A 7,500-nucleotide genomic window follows, 5' to 3' on the forward strand; every position below is an offset into this window, starting at 1 on the left:
TCCTGGCCGACCAAAACCTTTTGAGTGAGTACTCTTTTCTCCACCTTGTTTCACATTTATGTGCTTACTCCGGTATATATATATATATATATATATATATATATATATATATATATATATGATATGATATGATATGATATGATAAGAATGTATGCATATACATGAATATATACGTACATATATGCATATCTTACATATACATAGTTACACAATCACACATATGTATGCATGTGTTTCTTTATGAGAACTTGCCTTACAGCTCCAATAAACTTGACGCAACAGGAAGTCAAATGTGTTACGCTTATGTGCTTTTTGTGACTTTTATAGACCTAATCCTGCTTCGTTTCTTAGATTCTCCTAAAAGTGATACAGAAATAACTTGGCAAAATCCATCCATTAATACATACATACATACATACATATGCTCTCATACATATGTATATATATGTGTGTGTGTGTGTGTGTGTGTGTGTGTGTGTGTGTGTTTCTTTGTGAGCATGTGTATGTAGGCGCACACTCAGAGACACACATAAATAAATACACACGCATACACATATGTACACACATCTATAGATTGCTAGCCTTTCTACAAAAATCGGACAAAATCACACTCACTCACACGTATATTATATGTATGTGTATATATGTGTGTGTGTATGTGTGTGTGTGTGTGTGTGTGTGTGTGTGTACATATATTTGTAAACAAAGTGTTCGGGCTAAATTTGACAGTCTGCATAAAAGGAAAAGGAAATACAACAGTAAAAGAAAACGGCTGATAGATAAATGTGTTAGTGGAGTAACTAACTTATTAACTAACAATAACTAGAAAGGACCCAACCAGTACGTGTGTTTATTATTACTGGCATAATGACCCTCCCAAGGTTCAATAGTAAAACACAGTATCCTATCCAAAAGTACAAATATTTTTGAAAAAATTAAAAATTATCAACTAGCTTCATCAAAATAGCCGCCCTCAGCTTCCACCACAGGCTCAAGGCAGCTCTAGAACCGGGCCTATTCGTTCGATGTGTCCCTACGAAAATCTCCGAACACCTCCTTGATCTTGGCCATCAGCTCGGCCTTAGTGCTGCAGGCAGAGTGGTCGCTATCTTTCTCTACCGTGCCCTACACTGAGTAATCCGTAGGGTTACAATCGGGGGAATTAAGAGGCCGGAAATTGGGGATGGTGAAGTCGTAGAATTCTGCGATAACCATTTCTGATATTTCCAGAAGTTTGGCAAGGAGCCCAATCCTGCTGCCACACCTATGGCCTTCCAGCAGCAACCTTCTCCAGCCAGAGATTCACAGTCTCCAGCGTCTCCGTAGAACCGTCTGAATTAAATCCAAGCCCCTGTTGGGTTGGCATGATGTTATTCGTATTAGAGACAAACCATTACATTGTGTGGCAACTTCGCTTTGATAATGTCCATGCCGCGTCGTACAGCCTTTACTGAGTTAACACAGCAATGACCAGAGGTCATAACGTCGGCATTTTGATGTCCGGCGCGAATCCTCACTCTTTCTCCAATGTTCAAATGGATTCCAGTCCTCCATGTCAGCTAACCTTTTCTCAACTACAACTTTATTCTTTATGCTCTCCAACGCCAGAGACTTTTCACCAATACATTAAGCTGTTCCTGACAAAAAAAAAACAACAAAAAAAATGAAACATAAGATATCGTAAAATTTAGCCCGAACACCTTGTATGTATGCATAATTGCATGCACACACACGCACACACATACACACACATGTATCTGTGTTTAAACATATATTAACGTCTGGATATATATATATATATATATATATATATATATATATATATATATATAATTTTGTCCACGCTTTTTTGCTACGTCCTGTACCCATATGCATATACTCATTTATTATTTGCATTATATATATATATATATATATATATATATATATATATATATATATATATATACATACATACATATCTTCATACACACACACATACCTCAAACACAGACACAAATATAAATAACAAAAAAGTCCTATAAACGAATGAGCATGGCTATTTCCGGTATTTGATTATCTGTGCGGTTTTAATGGCGTCTCATTGCGTTGGAAAACTATCTTCCAGTTGTTACATATTCTCTCAACGAAAACGGCGGATTTCCTCATTTTATATCTTTGTTGATTTTGTTAGTTTATATTTCTTGTCTTCTGTGACTTCGTTTTTCTATTTCTTCCTAAACATCACATATATTTTTCCCTTTGAGATTTGCTTAAAATAATGCTGTATATATAAGTATATATACATATATATATATATATTTCAATATTCATGAATTCTTAAGTTAATGGCCAACGGGCAAGCTTCGGTTCTTTTTTCTTTTCTTCAAAAGTATTTTTTTAGCCTAATATCAACACGCTTTTATTTATAATTTTATTTGCTTCCAGTTAAACATTTCCAAAAAGCAATTATATATGCGTGTGTGTGTGTGTGTGTGTGTGTGTGTGTGTGTGTGTGTGTGTGTATATGTGTATATATATATACTATTTTTACTATTTTTTACTTGTTTCAGTCTTTTGACTGTGGCCATGCTGGAGCACCACCTTTAGTCGAGCAAATCAACCCCAGGACTTATTCTTTAGAAGCCTAGTACTTATTCTATCGGTCTCTTTTGCCGAACCGCTGGTTACGGGGACATAAACACACCAGCATCGGTTGTCAAGCGATGTTGGTGGGGGGGGGGACAAACACAGACACACAAACACATATACTACTGGCACTCTATCAGTTGAGACGACGAAGGCTCCAGTTGATCCGATCACCGGAACAGCCTGCTCGTGAAATTAACGTGCAAGTGGCTGAGCACTCTACAGACTCGCGTACCCTTAACGTAGTTCTCGGGGATATTCAGCGTGAAACGGAGTGTGACAAGGCTCTCGGAACACTGGATAAAGATAATATTTAGTAGTGGCCGTGGCTGATGTTCTCACTGTCGTTTATACTATTTCAATCATTGAAACAAACGTACGCAACATTATTCTGTTTCCGTAATGTGAGACTTTAACTTTTAGTGCGCTCCTTTCTTTCTCTTTGATCGGTTGTCATGTTTTCTGCTTTGTATTTGAGTTGCTGCTTTATATATATTTTGAAAAACAATTGAAAGCCTTTTCTAACTTTTTAACCATCAAGACTACTCTTACGGTAGCACTTATCTTCTCCTGGTTATCAATGAAATTGCGATGTTTCAAACAGAGCGAATATCCGAATAGTCGCTTTGGACGCTTGCCAAAAAAAAACCCCAAAAAAAACAAACCCAAAACAATAAAATAAAATAAAATTAAAGTTAACAAAACAATGTCAAAGACAAACCATTCTACAGACCCTGAGTAGAAGGGGTGTGTGGAATTAAAGAAATCCAAAATAAACCCCAAAAATCCAATACAAATCGGAAATGGAAAAATCAGAATTTCCATTAAGTAATTCAGGTAAAAATTCCTTTCTTAGCGGGAACTCTGTGAAAGACATACATCCACTGCCCGCGACATCCAGTAGTAGTAGTAGTAGTAGTAGTAGTAGTAGTAGTAGTGGTGGTGGTGGTGGTGGTGGTGGTGGTGGTGGTGGTAGTAACAAAAGATAAAATATGTTGGTGTTGTTATTCATATCCAACGACCGTTGAAAAACCTTAAAGATTTACAAGACAGAAAGAGAAATAGAAAGCTTTATATCTCTATGTCATATGAACGCCCCGTACACACACGCACACGCACGCACACGCGCACACACACACACACACATTTATACAAACACACACAGATATGGGTCTGTTTGTGCGCGTGTATGCGTATCTATATCTATAAATCTCTCGCTATGTGTGTGTGTGCCTGTGTGTGTGAGTGTGTATACGTGTGTTTATCTCAATTTTCCACTATATGCATATATATATATATATATATATATATATATGCATACACACATATATACATACATAAAAGCATGGGCATATATGTGTGTGCTTGTGTGTGTGAGTGTGTATACGTGTGTTTATCTTAATTTTCCACTATATGCATATATATATATATATATATGCATACACACATATATACATACATAAAAGCATGGGTATATATGTGTGTGCATCTGTATGTATATATATATATAATACAAGGAATATATATACATGTATACACGCATATATGTACATACTTACATCTACATGTGTATATATATATGCATATCAGGGTACAGGACGTTAGAACAATAAACTACAGACAACGGAACGAACACATAGGAAAACGGAAAGCCACTTGGAATATCCCTTCATCAGCTGTCTCTATTCTATCTAGACGTTTCGAAGATAGTATATATATATATATATACAGATAGATAGAGAGAGAGAGAGAGACAGAGAGAGAGAGAGAGAGAGAGAGAGAGATGGACAGACAGATATAGATAATAGATAGATAGATAGATAGATAGATTGAGCAATGTTTGTAACAGACTATAACGTCATCTTAGAGCCAGTAACATCTTCTGACTCATAACTCCAGTATGAAGCGGACCTTTTTCGATAATTCAACCCACGAAATATTCTCTTGACTGTGTGTGTGAGAGAGAGAGAGAGAGAGAGAGAGAGAGAGAGAGAGAGAGAGAGAGACAAACAGAGATAGAGTGTGTGTGAGTGTATGCGTGTTTGCATGTGTGTGTATATACGTGCAAGTATTGATTCTCTTCTGCGTGCGAATATTAGTCGTTCATATTGACATCTGTGTGTGTGTGTGTGTTTGTGTGTCTATGTACATGTTAATGCGTGCTTGTGTGCGTGTATGTGCATGTGTAAATTTGAGCGTATGTGTAAATTTGAGCGTATGCACGTGTATCTTTTCACGTATACATGGATAAATTTACGTGTGTGTGAGTGTGTGTGTTTGTATCTGTATGTATATGAAATTTTGTGTGTACGTATGTGTATTTTTTCGTGTATGCATGCGTATATTTATGCATGTGTGCGCCTCTTTGTGTGTATGAATGCGTGTAATCGTGAGCATATACGTATATCTTTGTATGTATGTATCCGTATCGCTCCCTGTTTGTGTGTGTGTGTGTGTGTATGCACATGCTTACACGCATAGTTGTATTCGCTTTTTCACGTGCTTACACGAGCACGTGCGCGCTTTTATATGCGTATATGTCTGTACGTCCGTGTGTGCGCTTGCATGCTTCTTTTTTGAATATTATTCTTGTGTGTGCTGGTTCGTACGCATGCATTTGTGCATAACGTACGCGTTTGTGCATGCGCATGCGTACACGTGATTGAATTCGTTTGTAGATTTAAAACAGCCCCTCAAGGTGTTTTGTGGAGTGGATGATAAATTAGAGAAAAATTGCACGTCATAGCCTCATCTATGGCTGTGTGGGGGCGGCTGGCGTGTGGAGGTGAGAGTGTGGGTGTGTGTGTGTGTGTGTGCGTGTGTGAGTGGGTGTATATATGTGTGTAACGTGCATTTGTGTCTGTATGGTATATGCGTGTGTGTGTGACTGTGTGTGTGTGCAGTGATGCATGGAGATGCATTGAGTTTCTTGAAAGCCTATTTGCATGCTAACATGCATCCAAGTTTCTCTACTTGGAGTTTGTGTGTGTGTGTGTATATATGAGTGTGTGTATATATATGTGTGTGTATATATATATGTGTGTGTATGCATGTATGCTTGTGTCTGTATCTGTGTGTATATATATATATATATATATATATATATATGTATATATGTATGTATATATATATGTATGTATATATATGTATATATACGCACGCACACGCATGCATGCTCACACGTACATAATATACATACATATGTGTGTGTGCATGCGTGTGTGTGCGTGTGTGTGAACGTGCGTATGCGCATGCGTGTGTGTGTGTGTGTGTGTGTGTGCATTATATATTGTTTCTCTTAATACTTTCCTCTCTCCCTTCTCTTTTTGTCTTTCTGTCGCTCTTTCTCTCTCTCTCCCTGTAAACATACATAAGCGTATATGCATATGTGTATATATGTACACATATGCATATGTGTACCGAGAAAAGCGTATGTGTATGTACGTCCATATATAGATATATATGTATGTAAGTTTGTATGTATGCACGTATATATGTATGTGTCTGTCTGTATGTATGTATGTACGTATGTATATATGTGTGTTTGTATGTAAGTATGTGTGTGTGAAACACGGCAAACTGCTGTTATCTTAATTTCATGTGTGTGTATATATATATATATATACACGCCTATGAAGAGAGAGAGAGAGAGAGAGAGAGCAAGAGAGAGTGAGCGAGAGAGAAATAAAGAGAGACAGAGAGAGAAGGAGAAAATTCTGTTGCTATACGCGCAATACGTAATATCGCAGCATTTCGTCGTATATAACACAACGACTGTCTCCTTGTAATCTTCGAAGATCACGGCACCGTGTCTTCGTAATCGCCAACGATACCAAACGGTAACCAAACACGTCCATCACCGAGACAAGATAGATTGTATGTTGTCCTATAACAGTTGAAATATCGGCGTCCTCAGTCACCTATCTGACCAACAGAGTCACGCACTTCCTTTTTCCTCTGGCAGGTTTCGTATATCGGCGCCATTGAAGGGTAACTGGAATGCGTTGACATAAATCAGTGGGTCCCAATTTTTTTCAGTCTACCTCCCCCATGGCATCCAGGCCACGTTCCTAGCACCCCACCCAACTCCCCACCACAGACATGGACCATTTTCTACAACAAATTAAAAACAAGCGTATTTCACAAATAAAACGTAAACCTAATTAATCCATTATTTTGTTGTTTTTATATCCCTCGTACCCGCCGCTCTTTGGCCACCCCATCATTGACCCATTTTCCTTCAACGTATCCTGGATCATTCCGCCCCCCTTGGATCCCCCTTGGATACCCCCTGGATCTTTCCACTCCACTGTATCTTTCCTCCAGTCCACCCAGTTCTCAAAAATGAGTAGTACCTGTAATTCAAAAGGGCCAACCTTGTTACACTCTGTGTTTCACTTATTCTCCTTGAGAATTGCATTAAGGGTACACATGTCTGTGGAGTACTCAGCCACTTGCACGTTCATTTCACGATCAGGCTGTTCTGTTGATAGGATCAACTGGAACCCTCGTCGTCGACGTAACTGATGCAATGCCAGTTTTAATTCTTCTACAGCGGATATTAGATATATCCTCTCAAAATTTCATTATCATCAACTGCAGCAAGTAGTTTTATACAACAATCTATCTTTTGTTGAAGAATATCAAGTTTGAAACTATTTTCTGTTGAGATATGCAAAGTTTATTGCAGAAAATTCCAGCTCTATTTCTGGAAGATATTTAACATTATTACTGAAATAAACAGGAAATTTAATTTCGCAGTTAAAGATTTGAAACACATTTTCCACTCACAGTTTAATCATCTGTATTATCAAAAAATTACAATTAGTTGTTTATATTTGTGTTATCTCTCTTGACTGTTGTTAGATTTTA

The sequence above is a fragment of the Octopus bimaculoides genome, chromosome 18 (assembly GCF_046866305.1).
Source record: "Octopus bimaculoides isolate indiv1 chromosome 18, ASM4686630v1, whole genome shotgun sequence".
NCBI lineage: Eukaryota > Metazoa > Mollusca > Cephalopoda > Octopoda > Octopodidae > Octopus > Octopus bimaculoides.